This window comes from Monodelphis domestica, chromosome 2 (assembly GCF_027887165.1).
Source record: "Monodelphis domestica isolate mMonDom1 chromosome 2, mMonDom1.pri, whole genome shotgun sequence".
In the NCBI taxonomy this organism is placed as follows: Eukaryota; Metazoa; Chordata; class Mammalia; order Didelphimorphia; family Didelphidae; genus Monodelphis; species Monodelphis domestica.
This window is the reverse complement of record NC_077228.1, coordinates 408,385,892-408,407,511: the sequence shown is the minus strand read 5'-3', so window position 1 is coordinate 408,407,511 and position 21,620 is coordinate 408,385,892. Positions and strand designations below refer to the sequence as shown.

Below are 21,620 nucleotides of genomic sequence, written 5' to 3'. Positions count from 1 at the left end.
ACATTTGTTTTGCTGTCTGTCTTTCTTCTATTTCCCTCTTCTATCTAACTATTTTAATTTCCTCTTAGAAATTGAAAATTGTATACATCTGTAGTTAGAAGTGCTTTAGGACTACAAGATGATTATGTTAAATGATCAATGGGGAGACTAGTCTCCCAATGATCATTAGGGGGGATTGTGAAGATTAGATTTAGCTATCTCCTGATTGTAACAATGAAGACACTTAGCCTAACAAAATCAGAAATGTCTATACCCATACTTAAGGATTAAGTATCTAGGAGTATAGCCTTTGATAGACATGTGCAGAAATAGCTGACAGACCCCTGGGCTGTCCTAAGTCAAGTGTAAGCTACCATTGGTACAGATGAGATGCAGGAGAGTGATGTAAAATTGTCTATATAGGGTACATCCTTCCTCTCTTTGGTCTCTCTTTCCCTGAAGAGGTGACTCTGGCTGGTCACTTCCTGTGAGCAGGCCTGGGCACCAGTTTGATCCTGGAACTCGAGCCTGGAGGAGCTCCCTCAGACAGCTTCCTTGAGATAGTCACCTGGTGAGTGATAAGACTGACTCCCTTTCCCCTTGGCTCTCAGGGGAGCCCCCCTTGGCCAAGGCCTTGAACTCCTGTCTGGCTCAGCCTGAGCAGGAGAAATTTAAATGAACTCTTTCCTCTTTCTCTCTCTTTCTTAATTTCTTTCTTCTATATTAATTAAAATCACCATAAATTTCCAGCTGATTTGGGTATTATATTTGGGATTTTCCCCTGGCGACCAATTAATTTAGATTTTAAGTCACAAACCATAAAATTATCTTTACAAGGTAGAGGGCCCTGAGGGCAACTGTGTCCACTACAGCCTGGGCTCCTGAGATCCCTACTTATCTATGGATGGGAATTGGGGGAGTGGACACCACAGAGTTGATAGTCATCAAAAATTCAAGCCTTGCTGCTAGCAAACAAAGGACTTTGGAGTCTAAGGCAGAATGGGAAGAAGATTGGCTATTTGCAGTTATAGTGGTACAGATTCCCACAGACTCTGGTTGGAACACTTAAGGTTATTCATGATCTGGAGTTTTAGGGGGGATCCAAGAGTATATATATACATATACAAGAGTATATATACATATACACAAATCCCAAAACCTGGGGTAACATACCCTAGTAAACTAGGAAACCCTGGACCTCCAGCAAAAGGTCAGTAATTAAGTCTATTGGTCTGGTCACCAAAATCAATAAATAAATAAGCAAAGGAAAAAGAACCCAACTGTTAATAGTTATCATGGGTACAGAGAAGACTTCAGCACAAACTGAGAGGACAATGAAGTAAAAATACCTACTTCAAAAACAGCAAAGAAATACAACAAAGGGCCACAAGTTCAAAAAGAGCTTTTGGAAGAACTTTAAAAAGACCTCCTTAAAAACTAAATGTGAGAAGTTGAGAAAAAATTTAGGAAAAAATAAGAGCAATGCAAGAAAATAATGAAAACTATTAAGGGAAGATTACTCAAATGAAAAAAGAGATCCAGAAACTCACAGAAGAAAATAATTTGTTAATAGATAGAACTGGACATGGGAAAGAGAATGAGTTTCTAAGACAATAAGAAATAAGAAAGCAAAATCAAAAGAATGAAAGAATAGAAGAGAATATGAAACATCTTATCACAAAACAACTGACCTGGAAAATAGATCAAGAAAAGACAATACAAGAATAGTTGGATTCCTGGAAATTTATGATCAAAAAAAGAATTTAGACATTATATTTCAAGAAATTGTCAAGGAGAATTGCTATAAATTCTAGAATCAGGGTAAAATAGAAATTGAAAGAATTCATTGATCATTACCTTAAAGAACTCCAAAGATAGCTCTCAGGTTAAGGAGAAAATTAAAAAACAAAACAGTTTAAATACTGTGGAGCTACAATCAGAATAATATAAGATTTAGCAGTTACAACATTAAAAAAATCATTGGGCATGGAAACAGTATTTTGTCTAGTGAAAGCAAGTTTACAATAAAAAATAGCATCCAGCAAAGCTGAACATAATAATAAAAGGTAAAAAAATGGATATTTAATGAACTAAAAGAATTTCAACTATTCCTTGGGAAAATCCAAAACTTAGTAGAAAATTTAAAGAAACCTATAAATGTGATAAAAATTAATCATAATCACAAGCAATCAAAAGATCAATTATTTGATTCCTATATGGGAAAATGTTATCTGTAGCCCCTGGGAATAGCATCATATTTGGGTATTTTGAAGGGGCGTGTATGAATGAAAGACTCAAGGTCGAGGTGACTGTAATATAATGGCCTTAAATGTTAGGGGAATCGATCAGGAGGAGGTAGGGTGAAATGGCTATCTCATATGAAGGAGGAATGAGGGGAGGAACTTCCTCAGAGAAAGAAAGGAGGAGGAGGAGGACTGATAGTACTAGAACTCTACTCTCATCATACCTGGGATAAAGAGAGAACAATATACACAATTAGAAAGGTAAAATTCTTCTTAACAAATGTACAGAGAAGTAGGAGGGAAGGGGAATGATTTAAGGGAGAGACTAGGAGTCCCCTTAGGGAACTGAGGGGATAAAAAAAAGGAAGTGTGGATTAAGAAAAAAAGGGCAAAGAGATAAAAAAATAGGGAGGGAAGGGAAGATACCTAGAGGGGAATACATATCAAGAGGTAGGGAGGTAAGGTGAGGGGATAAGGGGGAGACTCTTAGGACAAGATAGGGAAGGGATTGATGCAGAAGGAATTTTTGGAAAGATGGATAGAACAAGAAATTAAAAGGTAAGGGGGAAGGGACAAGAGAGGGACCGGGTGAGCCAATTTGGAACTGGGATAGATCCAAGGAAGAAGATAAGGGAGGGTTTATGGGAAGGGGTGTAAATTGTAGTGGTACTGGTCAAAGGAAACTAGACATCTGAGTAAGATGGATGAAGAGATCAAATAATTAGGAGGAAGGATGTAGATGGAAATGCTTAGATAGTAACTATAACAGTGAGTGTAAATGGGATGAATTCACTCATGGGAAGAAAATGGCTAACAGAAAGATTTTACAATCAGAATCTGACAATGCATTGTTTATAAGAAGTATTGAAAATCAGAGACACACATAAAGTGAATGTGAGGGCCTGGAGCAGAATTATACTGTGCTTTAGTAGATCCAGAGAAGTCAGGGCTAACAGTCATGATACCTGAAAGAGTTGGGGCTAAAATGGATATAAGTAGAAGGGATGAATAGAGTAACTATGTTGCATTGGGGAGTACTATGGGTAATGAAGCATTATCAATATTGTACCTGCATGTATCAAGTGGTATAGCAACCAGATTTTTAAAGAAAAAACTAAATGAAATACAGATGGAAATAGATATCAAAGTAATAACAGTGGGGAGGGGCAGCTCTAATTTTCTCCTCAGAAATAGATAAATTTAACAAAAAAAAAGAAAGAAGTAAAGGGGATGATTATAATCTTAGATAAGTTAAATATGATAGCTTTCTGGAGAACCCAATGTACTTGCATGAAGCTAGTAGTAGATCTAGGCCTGAGCATACACATAATCCAAACATTGTTTCTGGTGGGACAACAATGGTTTAGAGATAAATATTCTGCAAAAGTCTTACTTTAACAATCATTATACTATAGAGATAATCCTGTATTCTTGAGGGATTGTGGCATTGGAACATAACACTGGGTATGATCAAGCTGGAAAGACTTAGTTTGGGAAATGGTATGGTCTTGGCAACAGATTTTGTCTGTTGCCTAAAGACCAATTTAATGAAATATGGTAAGTTGATCAAATTAAATGCTGATAGGAACATGGAGAAATAGGCTTAATATTACATTGATTGAATAGCTGTGAATTATTTTTTAGAAAACAAGATGGAAATATACATTGAGAGTTGTGGATCTGTTCATGCTTATTAACCTAGGAATCCCATTACAATGATTAGGCCCTAAGGGCATTATTGAGAGGGTAAAAAGCTATGCATAAGTGAAAGTATTCATGGAAGCTTTATAATGACATAACTAGAAATAATACAAATGCAATGACTGGGAGAAGTGGCTGAATAGACTGCAATATCTTAATGTAATGGATTGTATTATATTATTAGAAATGACAATTATTGACAAAATGAAGGAAATATATGAAGAGATGAAAAGAGAATAATACAATGACATTAAAAAACTACAAAATCAAGAGAAAAAATGTATCAAAATGGAATAAATCCAAAGGAAACTCCAATACATAATTTACATAGTTTAAATAAATTATAAAAAATGTAGAGGTTATGTGTTTGCACACATTTTTATTTTGGTATTTGTCTATTTAAATATTTTTTGTTGTTAGTGGTGGTTGCTAAGTATGTAATAAAAAATGAGAAAAAAAGTGTCTTTCAAAAATTAAAAATTTTATAGAAGTGAGATCTATCTACAGGTTGTCCCAAAAGCTTTACTAGAGTTTTAAGTCAAACTTAAACTTCTTAAACTAAGGCTTTTGGGATGCCTGGTAGAGTACTGTGATTCTATTTCCTCAGGCATTTTGATAGGAAATGCCTAATGGTTGCCAAATGCCAGAGTCCAAGCCAGGAACAGGAATTTGAATAATAGCTCTGACACTTAATAGTGTTAATTAGATTATAAATTTCTTGAGAGAAGGGATTGTCTTTTGCTTCTTTTTGTATCCCCAGCACTTAGCCCAGTGCTTGGCATATAGTAGGCACTTAATAAATTTACAGAATGAATTTTAAAAATTATAAGATCCTGGCCAAGTTACTTAGCCTCTCAGCAACTCAGACAATGCTCTGATGGTTTGTTCATTCATTCATTCATTCATTGAACAAACATGTATTTAATACCTACTATATGCCAAGCATTGGGCTAAGTTCTCAACAGTTATCTACTGTATTATACATCCATAATGGTAGAGAGAATTTTTGTACTGAAAGCTCCTATTACTCATAGTTTAAAATAATAGTATGTTTTTTAGTATAGAAGTAGCAGAGAAAATTGAGAAAATGACTAGATTTTTATTTTATCCTATTTGTAAAACAAAGATAGCCCTATGCAGGTTGAATAAAGCAATGAACTGAGCATTTATCTGGTGAATTTGGGTAGTATAGACAATTGATTAAATTTGGATTCCAGTGTGTTATCAGCACTTTGGCAGCAATGCTCACATCAAGTAAAGCAAAAAACAAAACAAAACAAAGAAACAAATAGTACATTAAAAATGAACATTATCTTTCTTTCCTTTGTTCTTACTACTAATAAAGAACAGCTCGTCTTTATATAGCACTTTACAATTACAAAGTGCTTTACAAATGTTATTTCCTTCAGGCTTTATACCTTATTTTTAAAAAAAGCATTTTTAAAAAAAATTTTAAACTTAACAAACACCAAATAATATAAATATTATCCTATTCATAATAGAACAGAAAAGAGGACTTATTTGTAAAACATCAGGTCTCTATTATGCATAGCTTGTTCTTATTTTTAAGTATATAATTTATTTGACCTGTAACTTTTAAAAGCTATCCTGCTTGTCTGCACTTCTTGACATTTCTTTTGTCTTCTTTTATGAGTTAAAAAAAGATAATTCAATAGCTTATTTTATTTCCTCTTTTCTTTTTCTTTCTTTTATTTTCTATTCTCTTTCTTTTTCTCCTTATCTCCTTTCTTTGTCCATATTTACCTTCTCCCTACTACTGGGAAAATTAAAAAGTTCCTATGTCAAATTTGGATAATCAAGCAAGACATATTTCCACATTAGCTGTGCTTAAAAATGTACATATTATTTTGCAAGGAGTTGAGTAGGATGCCCTCTGGAATCAGTCCTCTGCAATTGTGGTTGGTCATTGCATTGTTCAGAGTTCTCAAATCTTTCAAAGCTATTTTTCTTTATAAGGCTCAGAACTACCTTATAGAGTAACTCCCAACGAATGATAGAGAACCAGGAAAGAGGAGGAGAGGGGACTGCCTAAGATTCAGGGCTATAAATATAGGTAACAAGATTTTGGATTAAGATTTATGAACATGGCAACTAGTTTGGATGGTGGGGCTTGACCAAATAACCACTCTTATTCGTGATTATATTGGTTCCTAGGGATCCTTTCTAAAAAGCAATACAATTAAGGTGCAGGTAGGTGACTCAATGGATTGAGAGCCAGGCCCAGAGATAGGAGGTCAGGGGTTCAAATGTGACCTCAGATACTTTCTAGCTGTGTGACCTTGAGCAAGTCACTTAATCCACATCCCCTAGATTTTGCTGCTTTTCTACTGTAGAACCAATATCCAGTACTGCTTTTAAAACAAAGGTAAGTTTTTTTTTAATTAGTACAGTTATTCTTCCTTCTCTGTTATTAATCTAGTGTGGAACATGGCCACTTAGGGAAGCAGCACACAAATCCACTGCATTTCCTGTTTTTTCTGTGACACCATTTCCTGATGTAATCATAAATTTTACAGGAGAATCACAGTTTCCTTTAGTATACACACAGTTAAGAAGAATGTAAGAAATGGCATATTAAAAAAAATTATCACCAGGAGATTAAAATACAGACATAATCATTTCTTATTTTGAATATTTCTTTTTCTATGTTGTTTTTAATTTGACTTTCTTTTGAATTTCTGTGGTTAAAAAACGATTAAGCTTTGTTAATTAAAAATAGTTTCTCCTTTTATTTTACATTATAATAGGTGATTTATGGTATTTTGGACCCAAATGGGAATGATGACTATAACTTTTTAAATAAAAAAAAATAAAGAGTACTAACAGCACAGTTACTACCAGCCTATTGGTTCCAAATGACAATACTTTGTTTTAGTATAAATAAACAACATTGCTTAGAAAAATAGTCAAAATATTTCTTTTCCTTTTTTTTATTCTTACTTTCTGTCTTAGGATTGACAATAATATTGATTCCAAGGCAGAAGAATGTAAGGGCTAGGCAATTGGGGTTATGTGACTTGCTCAGGGTCACATAGCTAGGAATTATCTGAGGCCAGATTTGAACGCCAAGTCTCCCATTTCCAGGCTTGACTGAGCCATGTAGCTGCCCAGAATTAAGATATTTCTTGAATGAATTCCTTTTTTATTAATAGGTAGAATTCTGCATCAGAAGGTAGATCTATGTCTTGTCCCATTTTGACTAAGTCGCATAGTAATTTCTTTGTACCTTGATATTTCTTTCCATAATATGAGAATAATAACAGGAAGTTGTTTCTACTTCAGGCATGGTAGTTATCCCCAGTATCCCTCTTCTTCCTCCTCCCAGGGAGTCATTTCATTTAACAAACAGTATTTTTAAGAGAAAAAACCCAGGGCAGCTGATTGATACATTGAAAAAGTCCAAAATTGTTTAAATGTAGTAACTGTAGACCTCCAAAGTCCATAAAGCCTCCATGAAGAGGTGGGGTAGGGGTGTCCTTACAGAGGAGATTATTTTCCAAATGCTTTGATGCCTTTGGAAATGAAGGGATTTTTAAAAATGAGTGCATGTGGTATAATGGAAGGGACTCTTGATTTAAAGCCAGAAGAATAGAATTTGAGTCCTGCCTGTGTTGATAACTCTTGAAATGACCCCGAGTAAGTTAATCTCTCTGTATCTGACTTTCTTCATATGTAAAATGGATATAATAATACTTTTGCTACCCATATTGCCAAGTCCTTGAGAAGAAAGTGCCTTGAAAACTGTAAAGTTCTACATAAATATGAACAGCTATTATTTATTAATTTTAAGTTGTTTATGAATTTTAATTAAAGCTATGTGTCAAGTTGAAGTCAGGGTATCGTAAAAAATTCCTTTTTTGACATGACTTAAAAAATGAGAATTTTTGGTGAAATCTTAGAACTAATTGAGATTTTTGAGTATCTTTTTGCATTAATAAAAATATCAGATTTATGGGCTATGCATTAGAATTGTTACTTTTACAAAAAATTCCATAGGTCCTCTGTCATCTGATGTAGTCAGTAAAGTTTGATGTGAAAATATCCTTTCTGTAAAATGTATAATTGAAGGCTATTCTAAAAGGACTTTCACACCGTATTAGACAATTCTGTCTTTGATACTAGACGTGTTACTGACACATTCCATGTGAAGCTAGTTAAAAGAGTTACATTATCTCAAAGCCTCTGATTTTGTTGAGGGTCCCTCACTAATAAAAAATGACATATAGGAATAAAACATTCTTTCTCACATCCAAGAATACTCAGGGATTTGTAAATTGTATGAATGATGTCTCTTTTTATAAAAATGTTCAGAGTGCAGAGAAATCCAGACTTGTTACAAAACCAAATATGTGGAACAAGATTTCTTTTTTCATAACATGAAAGAAAAATGTAGTGCAAACTAGGCTGATGGTTATTTGTAACATGACAGCTCACTCTGTCATCTTACAATTTACTCTGCAGGGGAAATACTGAAAACTTTAAAGTCTTCTTTTGACTTCTCCATTCCTGAGGCCTTAGACTCTGTACTAACACCCTTCACTTACAGGGAATCACAATTAATTTAAGGAGAAGTGGAGACCTCTAAGCATCTGGATAATCAAGATATCCAATACTTTTGTCAGATATGCAGACAGTCTAGGTAAAAGTAAGTTTTTGGAATTATTTTCATTATATAGCTCTCTACTAGGATCTTCTGGGGAAATTCACTGTATTATTGTAAATTACATAAACTTTAAACAAAATCTTGCTAAAAGTTCTTAATTCAATCAATAAAAACATTGTACAGCTATAGTGCTACTTTGTGGAGTATTCTTTCCATGAAAAAAAGCAATCTAAAAACATTCTTCTCACTGTAACTGTGAGATATACATGAAGTAATACTATTTAAGCAATTTTGATTTGGGATTTTAACAAATACAAATTATATTTAATGATCAAATTACATATTCAGGTCTAAAATCCTGTCTCTGAATATCTTTTATTCATCAAACATTGTGCAAATAGCTGCCAATCAATCTAATGGAAATGGATCACTTAATATTGCCATCAAGGAGCTAATAGTACATGCAGCTATAAAATAATTGTCAGAAAATTTGAAAAAATTTAATAAAATCTAAAGTAAAATGAAATATTGTACATTTAAGATAAAATAATAATAAAATCATATTATAGGAATACATTTTCCCATTAAACATTCTGAACATGTTTTAAATAAAATGGGTATTTCCATATATTTGTAATATACATATATATATATATATACATATTATCAGCTAGGTGATATAGTGAATAGAATGATAGATTTGGGGTTAAGAAGATCTAAATTTGAATCCTCTCTTAAACTCTTAATAGCTGTAATCCTGGGCAAGCCTCAATCTTAGTCTCTCTTAATCTCAATTTCCTTATCTGTAAAATGAAGATAATAATAGTGTGTACCCTACTGGGTTCTTGAAAGAATGCATTCTCTCTCACAATGAATGAAATGAATAAATCATTTAAACATTTACTAAGATGGAGATGTAAATAGAGAAGTAGTTCCTGATCTCAAGGAGATCACATTCTAACCAGGGAGAAAAGATGTATGTAAATTCTTTAGAGTACAGGATCAAATTAGACAGGATCGGATGAGATAACACAAAACATTTTGCAAATCTTAACATATTGCATAAGTGCTAATTATTATACTGCAGAGCAGAAGATTTTACTTGAAACTGGATCTATATTAAATACAATGTGCTTTTTAAAAAAAATATGTAATGAATTGAGCATTCCACTTTCAAAGCTATCCAACTTGTTCAAGATTCTTGCCTTCCTTCTGTTCTCTTCTGTACATTAAAGAAAAAAAAATATTTCATTGACCCTCTTTTTTTTTTTGACTGCCTTATCCCTATGTCTTTTCTTTTCCTCCATCTCAGGCAGGCAAGCTCTTTATAAACTTTAGAGGGACCTATAAATATGAGTAATTACTATTCCTATTGGGTCTTTACTTAATAAGTAATTTTTTCTCAGTAACTAACTATGCTTCACAGTGCCAAAAAACTGAAACCAAAACCAAAACCAAATTAAAAAAAACCCTCCCTCCCCCAAAAATCCATTGAATGACATTCTCCCAATACTTTAGAACAAAGCAGGAATCTTTGACTGAATTATCCAGGTAATTATATAAACTTTCAGTTAAATTTAGTGTTATAAAATTTATCTTCATACACTTTAGAACATTTGACATGAATTGATTTATTTTCATTGACCACTACAATCCCCCAAACTTTCCTGGACTTTATTGTTTAAAGTTATAAAGTTTGTTTCTCAAAGAAGATAAAAACTAAAATGACAGTGGATATGGGTAAGTTAAAATAAGAACCTTTAGTAACCCTATCGTATAAATAGCAACTGACTTGCTCTACTGCATTACTGACACTGGTCCCAGAACTCCAGGAAAGAAAATAAAGTGTTACTAGAAGTTTCCTGTAATCTTTCCTCATGATGACATAGGATTCCTTTGGGAAATCTGCTGTTGTTTATAGGATTTCTCTGCTCTTGTTTGGATTGTTGGTTATCTCTCTTATTAGCAGCCCCTACCTCAGGCTGCTTTTTTTTTAACTGAGCAGCCAAACTCATCTCCTTTCTCTTAGGTTCTACTGTTATTAACCAGGATTTTGCTCGGCAAAATTCCCACCAACATTATTTTTTAACTTTTGTTAGAAACAGATGCTTTAGAATTTAGTAGTTAAGCTATATTCATCACACCAAAACTTCCTCTCAGTTTCCTTTGCTCAGTGAACAGCCCTCCTCTGCCCCACTAACTGATTATTTGCTTTGGTGTTTGAAACTCAGTGAGAAGGAATTTTCCATTTTTCAATTGTTTGGGCATTATGTGCCAAACCATTCAAAATTGTGTGTGTATGTTTGTGTATTGAAAAAAAAAAACACAGCCATCTTTTTTCTTTTTTTGTTGTTGTTGTAAAGCAAATTTTAAAAGCTCCTTGTGGTTATTCTTATTATATAAATCGATTCAAAAGTTAAAGAAAAGGTTAAGCAGACAAGAGATTCACAACTTGGTTTCCCCAGCCCCAAAGGGGTCTGTGGATATATTTCAGGGCAACTATGATCTTGAATTGGAAAATAAATACATCTTTATCTTCACTAACCTCTAATTTAAATTTAGTATTTCTTTCAATTATAAATATATGCCACAAACATGATTCTGAGGAGGGATTCATAGGATTCACCAAACTGCCAAGAAGTCCATGACACAAAAAAAGGTTAAGAACCTAGATTATATAAGAAGAAAAGTGAAGAGGGAAGAGTGGACAAAAAATCTTGAAGGATATTTAGGGGAAATTACTGAAATGATGAAATGATTCAATTTAAATGTGAATTTTATTATGCAAGTTTAACTGGTTATGCTAATTTTCCATCTTAAGTTTTTAAAGAACAATTCAATGCAGAATTATAAGGAATATTTATAAATAATAAAAGTAATATCTTAGTTAAGGTCATATTATTTATATATGAATTATGATATAAATTGTCAGTATGTGTATCATATAGAGAGGTTTCAAAGCCAGGAATACCTGAGTTCAAATTCTGACCGACACCTATTGGTTGTGTGACTTTAGACAGATATCTTTAGACATATCTCAGGATTTAGACAGATATCAGGATCCTTTTATGGTACAGAGAAGATGTCAAACTACATTTGAAGAGGGAGTATCCTTACATGAGAATTCCTTATATCAATGAAATAACAATATCTTTATTTTAGTTAGGTGGTGTTTTGATATAGCACTTGGCCTGGAAACCAGAGGACTTGTGTTCAAAATCTTTATCAGGGATTCACTAGATGTGTGACCCTGGGTAAGTCGCTTAACTTTGGTTTGCTTCAATTTCTTCACTCTAAAATGAAAATAGGGATAATAACTATCCCAATAGTTATTATAGGGATAATACCTATTTCCCAGGGTTGTTGTAAGGATCAAATGAGATAATATTTTTGAAGTGCTTAGCACTGTGTCAGACAAATAGTAGGTTCTCCTCACCTCTCCTTCCTTCCTTCCTTCCTTCCTTCCTTCCTTCCTTCCTTCCTTCCTTCCTTCCTTCCTTCCTTCCTTCCTTCCTTCCTTCCTTCCTTCCTTCCTTCCTTCCTTCCTTCCTTCCTTCCTTCCTCCCTTCCTTCCTTCCTCCCTCCCTTCCTCCCTCCCTCCCTTCCTCCCTCCCTCCCTCCCTTCCTTCCTTCCTCCCTTCCTTCCTCCCTTCCTTCCTTCCTTCCTTCCTTCCTTCCTTCCTTCCTTCCTTCCTTCCTCCTTTCCTCCCTCCCTCCATCCCATCCTGCTTTCCTCCCTCCCTCCTTCCCTTCCTTCCTTCCTTCCTTCCTTCCTTCCTTCCTCCTTTCCTCCCTCCCTCCATCCCATCCTGCTTTCCTCCCTCCCTCCCTCTCTTTTTCCTTTCTTTTATCCTCTCACCTCATTCTCCTCACCTCTCCTTCCTTCCTTCCTTCCTTCCTTCCTTCCTTCCTTCCTTCCTTCCTTCCTTCCTCCTCCTCCTCCTCCTCCCTCCCTCCCTCCCTCCTTCCCTCCCTCCCTCCTTCCCTCCCTCCCTCCCTCCCTTCCTCTCTTCCTTCCTTCCTTCCTTCCTTCCTTCCTTCCTTCCTTCCTTCCTTCCTTCCTTCCTTCCTTCCTTCCTTCCTTCCTTCCTTCCTTCCTTCCTTCCCTCCTTCCCTCCTTCCTTCCTTCCTTCCTTCCTTCCTTCCTTCCTTCCTTCCTTCCTTCCTTCCTTCCTTCCTTCCTTCCTTCCTTCCTTCCTTCCTTCCCTCCTCATCCTTGTCCCCCCAGTATCTCCTTCATTCCACCATTGGTTTTCTCCTGAACTGATGAAACTTTCTTGGGGTCATAACCTTACTTATTCAGGGACTGTTAATCCAGCTTGCCCTTTAATTTAGAGGATTTTCTATTATTCATTAAAACATGTATAGTAGAGGGATTGAGATGAGAAAAGCCAAAGAATGAAAAACATCTTCATTGGCTAGAAAATTTTCTAGTAAAATTAATGGCCACAGTCAGATTTTTTTCATTATCCATGGATTTCACTTTGTTACCGAGCTAGTCACAAACAACAGTCAGCTCTTCAAATAGTGGCACTGGTCTCAAATAAACAAACAGGAAACTCCTCACTTTATGTTCTTACATTATTGGAATATTCATTTGAACAACTTCTTCAGCAGGCACCAATAAAATATCTGACTAGTAATTTTTACTTCTTTCTTTTGGAGACATCTTCACCATCCATGTATTCCTCAACTAGCATCTGGTTCTGGATTCTATCTTTATAGCTCCACTGAAGTTGTTTTCTTAAAGTTCTCCAATCAACAAATCCAATCCTTTTTTTTTGTTTGTTTGTTTGAATTCTATTCAGTTTTTCAGATGCTCTTGGAATTCTTGATAATGCCTTCCTTGAGTTTTCTCCTTCCTAGACTATATGATACTATATTATGCTGCTTCTTCTGCTTTACTTACACAACATCTCCCCTCTTTCTTTAGTGGTACCATTTTTTTCCTTCCTATCTCACTCAAATGCAGGCATTTGTTCTTTAAGGCTGTATCATATTTCCTTTTTTCTTCCTCTATGCTTTCTTCTTTAACAATATCATTTACTCTCATGTTTTCAACTAACAATTTTGTATGATGATTTCAATTCTAGAACTCTAAATGCAAACTCTCAGTCAGATCCTGGTCTTGAATTTTCAAGGATCTACTGAACACTAAATCTGGGTGTCCCACTGGAATCTCTAATTTAGCAGCTCTAAAATAAAGTTATCTCTACTCTTCAAACCAACTCTTCTACATGACTTTATCGTAAGCACCATCCACAAATGACACTTGTGTTCATAGAGTGACTATTTATCCAGTCACTCATGCTCAAAATGTCACTTATCTTCCCTCCTCTACCCCTCCCCACTATCCCACTTCACCTCCCAACATTCTATTAACTATCAACTTCTGTCAATTTTTATTCTACAAAGTCTCTTCTATCCATCTGATTTTCCTTTTATATTTCCATCTGTACCTCTAATTCATTTATCTCTTTCTTGGCCTACCTACTTTGCTCTTTTCTTTCCTCTCTCCTTTCCTGAGACTGAGTTCTCTACTGCTTCTAGCTAACTTTTCCCAAGGCTAAAATACTATTCCTCTGCTCATACAACAAATGAACAACAATGATGAAAACACCCTCCCCTCACTAAATTTCTTTTATTACCCTTCAAATAAAATATAAACTCTTTAGTATTCAAAGACCTTTGTATTCTCTTCCCAACTTTAGATAGCACTTAATGAAGTAACCATTCTCTGAACATATTTTTATACTTTTGCTTGTATCTTTTTTCTATCTGGGATGTTAACTTTCTTACCTTCCATATTCATTTTCATTTTCTTTCCCTCCCAAGAACTTTACCTTCCATCTTAGAATCAATACTGTGTGTTGGTTCCACAGCCGAGGAGTGATGAGGGTAAGGACTAGGCAATGGGGGTTAAATGACTTGCCCAGGGTCCTACAACTGGAAAATATCTGAAGCCAGATTTGAACCAGATCTCCCATCTCTAGATCTGGCTCTCAATCCACTAAGCTAACTATCTGCCCCCATGTTCATTTTCTAATATCTAAGTTTTATCCTCCATTTTGAGGTTTAAGTGAAATTTCTATGACTTGATTCCTCTCTACCCAAAGCTTGAAGTGATCTCAACTTCCTCTCAATCACACTTTGAACCTTGTTTCTCACCCATTACCTTCAAATAACAAATCTCCTCCTCCACACAATGTTTAAGTCATTGATCTAAGCACCCAGGATCCAAAGATGAAATAAAAAACAGTTTGTATTCTCAGGGGTCTTCCATTCTAGTAGATTTAGCTTCTTCTGCTCACTATACTCTGTCAGGTATCATTTGTTTAACTACAAGAATTTCTACTAAAAATGTTGAAGTTACTGGCTTGCTTCTTTTGAGAAATAATGGGAAAAAGTTTTTCTGGGCCACCAAGGAATTTGGATAGAACCTTGAATTTTACTATTATAGAAATTTTAACTCAGAGTGCTGGATACATTGAAAAGTCAGTTGTATGCAATGTATGAGCAGGAGGCGCTCTAAGTCATCTCCTCAAGTCCAAACCTGAAAAGATTTTCTTATATAACTTCACTGCGAAATAATCATGCAACTTCTGCTTAAAAATGTCTAGTGAGAAGAAACTATATTTCCCAAGTTGGTTCATTCCTACTCTTCAGGCAGAACTGAAATCTACTTTTCAGAAATTTCCTTCCAATTTCCTAGTTTTTTGGGCTAACTCTATTTTGGCTCCTTCAAGCTCAGATGCAGAAATAAGATCACTCTGGAATTGGGATAATTATTATTAGTATTATTAGTTATGGGGTTTTATTAACCAAGTTCATTTTTTTTACAATTTATTTCTTTATCTTCCACTAAAGTCCTACTTTGATGCATCATGATGTCACAAAAGGTTTCCTGTAGGTCAGGTCATTGAATTGCAAGCTCTGGCAGGTTCTACTAAGCAGAGAATCTTCATTAGAATTATCTGGCAAGGACTAGTCTAGGTAATTTAATTTAATTCAACAAATATTTATTTATTCATTCCCCACTCCCACTTCCTTTTACAGTATATAGAGTATATGGTGGGTGCTGGGATTCAAAGTAGGGAGGAGATACACAATTTAAATAAGATAGACTCCTTGTCCTCATGGTGCTGACTTTTTAATGGTTAGTCATGCAAAGAAAACAGGAATTTATAAGTTCATTAGAATGAAGTTTGGTAATACTCATTAGAAGAGGAATAGCTACTAATGATAATTTGCTTTTTCATAGAAACTCAAGAATATCATCTAAGAGAGAAGGTGAAATCTGCAGGAATAGAGTACACACACTCATTTCAAAGTAAATATTTTAAAAAACAAATTTTAGAATTGAATGTTATCTTTTAAACTGTTTTCATTTTTAAAGGCAAAAGGTAAAAGACTGATTTCCTGTGTCCATTAAATGGAAGTGGAGTAGGGGGAAGGGTAGGTACAGTGATAAATGAGCAGTCATTTCATCTGTTTTCTTTCTTGCAGAAATCAGAGCCAGATTACACTTTATCTTGCCCTGACTTTTAGCAAGACAGATAGCCATGAGAAATCTTCAGGTTCAAATAGTCTATGACCAAATGGTGTAAAACCATCACCTTTTGGAAATCTTTGTTTTTTTTCCCCTCCCTCTTATACAATAAGATAAATCATTTAGCCGCTTTTAATGAATAATAAAAACAGGCATTCTAATTACTTCCATAGTCTTTGGGTGGCTAGTATATAAAATTTAACCAAATAAACTTAGAATCAGTTTTTGTCAAACAATGTTCTTGATTCCTTTTTCCTTTCTCTTCCTTCCTTCCTTCCTTCCTTCCTTCCTTCCTTCCTTCCTTCCTTCCTTCCTTCCTTCCTTCCTTCCTTCCTTCCTTCCTTCCTTCCTTCCTTCCTTCCTTCCTTCCTTCCTTCCTTCCTTCCTTCCTTCCTTCCTTCCTTCCTTCCTTCCTTCCCCTCCCTAAATAGGTTATTTCAGGTAATAAAAACCAAATGCTTTGAGATTGCTTGACAAAAGATGAGTATTCTCTTGCTAGAATAACTAGTACTTAGGACTCTGACTGCAAAGCTTTAGGAATAGCTAATGAAAGTAGGTCTCTGGGTGATCAGCTTGTCAGTGAAACAAAAAATGCTAAATATTAGCAGCAGCAGCAGAGAGAAATGAGGTTATAATTTACTCAGGAACATTTATCAAGTCTCTTGATGTCCATGATATTCTTTTCTTGATATTTAAAGGACATCTTAGTATTTCCATTGTATTTAATATACTTTGCAAAATAGGTCAAGTGTTTTTATGATCATTATTCATTCCACCTTTGATAAAAATGCCAGTATAATCTTTACTTAGCATCTGGTCAAGACTACCAAGGAGTAGGGACTGGTTCATTCGCTAATGGAAAAATGGTGGAATGAGGAAAGGGGAAAGTAAACACAATATATTGGGCAAAATTAATTCTTGTTAAGAACTGCAGTGTAGTTCTGTGCATAGGGTATCTGCACACGAAAGAACACACAATCAATACCGCGTGGAATTAAATTTCAGTCCAATTCACCTGTCTGTACAAACAATCTCAGAGATATATGACGTAGACAGCAACGTCAGACCAAAAACTTGCATCCAAGGGGAACATCTGATCTCTGGGATGGGTCATTGGTAGGACAACTGAGAGGGTCTCTGAGTACTTGAGGGCTTTTTTGGCTCTGGAGGGAGATGTCAGAAAGTGAGAGGAGATTTACCTTTGCTGGCTTTGGAGAAAGCAGAATGGACCACCCATTTTCACCTTGTAGGTTCCTCACTCTGCTCCCAGTTTGTGGCTGTTCGGTAACTACTTGGCAGAGCTGAGCTGGAACTCCGGTAGAATGTAAGTTCCTTGAGGGCAGTCACTATTTCATTGGGCTTCAGGGTGTGTGTGTTTATATCCTCAGTTTACACAATAACCGATATATAACCCGCACTTAAAGGCTTGTTGAAATGAATTGAAGTACCTATGAGAGACTTTTGGTGGTGGGTTAATTCTGTTCCGGGACTGACTCCCAGGTTTAAACAGGCTTCCACGACACTAGTTTCTTCTAGGATGAGTGTCTGTGTACAGTCGTGCCCGCTCTATGCCGCTCTAGTCTAATGGAGTCAGACCTGGCCCGACTCCGGGCTGAAAAAAGGCTGTCCTCTTGGTGCACCCTCCAGCCCGCCTAGCCAATTTGTCAGGGCCCGCATTGGATAAATAGCAGTTTTTAGCCTTTTGGAGTGCCTAACCCAAATAAATCAGTCACTTCTCTGGAGAGCTTCAACGGGTAGCTCGGCTTTCAGGGCTCGCCCACTGAGACCTCCCGGGAAGACAGCCAGCACCGCGGGCCCCACACTCTCCTGGGGAGCAAGGTGAGCTCCCTGCAGTCCGCAGCAGCGGGGTTGGACTAGGACAAGTTTCGAATCCAAAGGGAAGGGAGGCGACACTAATGAGAAAGCAGGCATGGGATATGTTCGCTCCGCTGCTTCCTTTCCTCTGCTAGGCAGGACGAGCTGCGGGGCCACAAAGCGAAAGAGAGTGTAGAGCTGACGGGGAGAGTCCACTCCTCTTTTTCTTTTCATTACCACTACCTCCAGGGCAATGTCCCACCCCCTTTCTTAGAGACCAGATTTGACCCCCCAGAGCTAGCACAGAAATCCCCTACTCTGGTCCTTGGTTTGCTCCCTTACAAGGGACTGCAACAATTTTATCCGTATAGTGAACTCCGTACACAAGTCTGACTTGGCATTACGTTGGCGCTTAATAGCGACTTGAAGAATTCATTTGATTTCACCTCAGCTTCTAGCGCCTTAAAGACACGCAAGGTCTTTAAGGACACTGGCGCTCTCTAGGCAAAAAACCCTTTGCTAATCAACGCTAGTCTTCATCATTTCCTCGGAAGGGCGTCCTTAAAGCTTTGATCCCCAATCTCACAACTCCTCTCCAACCCCCACCCACCCTTTCCCTCGAGGGATCCTACTAGTTGCCTGCTCAAAATACCTGCTGGCGCCAAGAGGAAATTCACATGTAACAGATACCTAGCGATGTAAAACCAATATTTTCCTTCCAGTGTCGTTTACCCCCTCCTCCTGCCTTACCAACTTACCTCTTACTCAGCCAAAACATCAGGAAGGATTGCGAATCTTGAGTGCGCGAACGATGAGTTTGGGGATCTATTTAATAGGCTTGATGATTGCTATCTCACAGGTTTCTTTGGCTTTTCTCTAGCTTGGCTTTGGGCTATCCTTTGTTCTGCAAAGTATACCAAATTAAGAACCTGCTCATTACTGCTGAGCAGGTAGGTAGTGCTAAACATGAGAAGAGCTGTAAGATGTCTGTGACTTTCTTTAAAAAGTCAGACAATGTTCGTGCGAAAGTGCTATAGTCCCATGTCAAGACCATACTGACCTGTAAAAAGACACATTTCCAGTTCCATTTTCTTAAGATATAAAACAATTGCTGCATTTTAGTTCAGCAATTTTTGGAGGACCATTTAAGTGTTCCCTCTCATTTTAATTTGGGTTTGCTGATCAGAAATAAAAATCTACTGGGAAAGACTATCTTTGACAGATCTACTTTCTTAGAAATCCTAAATCCTATTTACTGTATAAATCTTATACAAGAGAATCATGTGTTAAAACATAAGTATTTAGGAGTGCAAGATTGGCAGGATGTTGACAAGTAGGTTATTTGGAAGAGAAGAAAATTGAGAGGTCACTCTCTTGCCATTGTAATGTAGCAGGATGAGTTTTATGTACCCTTGTGTCAAATTTTGGTATCTTGCTGATTTATAAGGAATAAGATATCTAATAGCTCAGCTTTTTTTTAAATCTGTCTGAACATAAAATTTCCAAGGGATTTGTTTGTCATCTTCATGGTTTATCCTTTGGGAATCAAGTTTTTCATGGTTTGTCAAAAATCATAATAATGTTTAAGGTTAAATTGAGAACAAAAAGGGGCATGTTCATATCTGAACATAAATATATGCATATTTATATTTTTTAGACATTTAAGTTTTGGATCCCAGATACTTCTAGGTATGCTTATGTTTGGAAATGACATGAATCTGCACTTAGCTACTTTTCCCATTCAAAGATACAGCTTCCTGACAGAATCTGTGCTGGCTTATAAACTCAGTTATTGGAAAATGTCTTTTTTGGATAAACAGCAAAGGAACTTAATAAATATTTGTTAATTGATTTGGTAAGGAATTGTGCTATAACCCTTTACCATAACAATGTACTTGTACATATAGTGCAGGGATTCATAACTTGGGGAACATGGACCATCTAGGGGCATGTGTGTGTGAATAGATTTCAGGGGATCTATAAACTTCGACTGAAAAATTAATATCTTTATTTTAAAATAATTTATTCTTTCATAATCCTGTATATTTTATTTTATTCATTTAAAAGCATCATTCAGAGAAGGAGCCCATAAACTTCACTAGACAGTTCAAGGGATCCATGACACAAAAGGTTGCGTACCACATACCTAGTAGTAGAATGAAGTTATCATCTGGCTGTAGTTAAGTTGTTCAGTTGTGTTTGACCCTTTGTGACTTTTTGGATCCTACTGTCTATGAGGTTTTCTTGACAAGGCTACTTGAGTGGTTCACCATTTCCTTCTCCAAGGGATTAAAGGAAACAGAAATTAATTGATTTGCCCAGAGTCATAGAGCTAGTGTCTCAGGACAGATCTGAACTCAGGCTTAGTGTTGTCTACAGTGAGCCAACTAGCTGCCTCCTAACTGGAATTAATGCACAATTTAAAGTCAAAGGCAAATTTCTCAGGATACCCTTTCTGGGTAGTATGGTCCTTCTCCTGTCTTTCCTATCTGGATCAATGATGGCCGAGAGTACTGAGAAGTTTGTTGAATTGTCCAGGATCTCACACAACATGTATCACAGATAGGGTTTGAACTCAGTTTTTCTTAGCTCCTGAGCAGCATTCTGTCCACTGTGCCAAGTTACATATCTCATATCATGTCTTCATGTCAGTATATGTAGAATAAATGATAGCTAGTATTTACATGGAGGTAGCTAGGTGGCTCAGTGGATAGAGTACTAGGTTTGGAATAGGAAGACCTGAATTCAAATCCATCTTTAAATACTTTCTTGGTGTTTGACTCTGGGCAAGTCACTTAACCCCTGTTTGCCTTAATCCAATGGAGAAGAAAATGGTAAACCATTCTAGTATCTTTATCAAGAAAAACTCATGAAAGGCATTGGTATATGGTTCACAGGATCACTGAGAGCTGAACATGACTGAACAACAATATTTCAATAATGCTTTTTTTTTTTTTGCAATATGCTTTTCATGTGTTATCTCCTTTAATTCTCACAATAATCTTGTGAGGAAAGCTATTACTTCCATTTTAGAGATGAACATACTGAAGCTAAGAGGCTAGTGAGTTGTTTAGAGTGATACAATTGGTAAGTATTTGGAGAAAGATTGAAACTCAGGTCTTCCTGACTCCAAGCCCATTGCTCTAGCCAATGTACCACTAAGCTGTCCTAATACAAAATAAATACAAGGTACCCATATTTAAATCTAGTTCATTCAACAGCCTGTAACCAGGCCAAAATAGAATGGTTGAAATTCAGCCACAAGTCTATAATGAATTTTATTTGACAATATACACTAGTTCCCTGAGGAGGAGGTGGGGACCTACATCACTTTCTCCTAATTGTTTATCCCTAATTGGAGCAAAGAGTGACATTTAATTCCTGTAATGTGATAAACCTGGCTTGTTTTGTTTGAGTACCCCAAATTGCTTCTCTGTAGAACATTAACTCAAGAAGATAGTATATGCACAAAACAAGGTGTTCCAAATAGTCTTTGTGAGTTTTAAACTATTGAAGCTTTTTATTATAAGCTTTTTAATGATATGTGCCTTATTATGAATAAAATGTTTTCTAGGTAAGTGGGGATTTTGGGGAATGGATTGAGGGAGAAACAATAATAAATATTCTGGAAATAAGAGCTTAATGCCAATATTTTAATTGCCCTTTGGTGAACTTATTAAAGAGTGTGAAGGAGGCAGCAAGAGGGAGA

At 36.1% G+C, this 21,620-nt stretch overlaps 1 long non-coding RNA gene across 4 annotated transcripts in view; it reads left to right on the top strand.

Annotated features, from left to right (window-relative positions):
* Positions 1-21,620, top strand: part of LOC130457452 (uncharacterized) — a 102,569-nt gene that overhangs the window by 39,672 nt on the left and 41,277 nt on the right. The window contains exons 1-2 of one of the 4 annotated variants that reach the window (XR_008916677.1): positions 12,562-15,540; positions 15,809-15,877. The exons of 1 other annotated variant lie outside the window; for it this stretch is intronic. This is a non-coding gene — a long non-coding RNA (uncharacterized LOC130457452). Of the gene's footprint in view, positions 1-12,561; positions 15,541-15,808; positions 15,878-16,516; positions 17,936-21,620 lie in introns of those variants that run through there. 2 more of the 4 variants (XR_008916674.1, XR_008916675.1) reach the window with 2 other exon arrangements.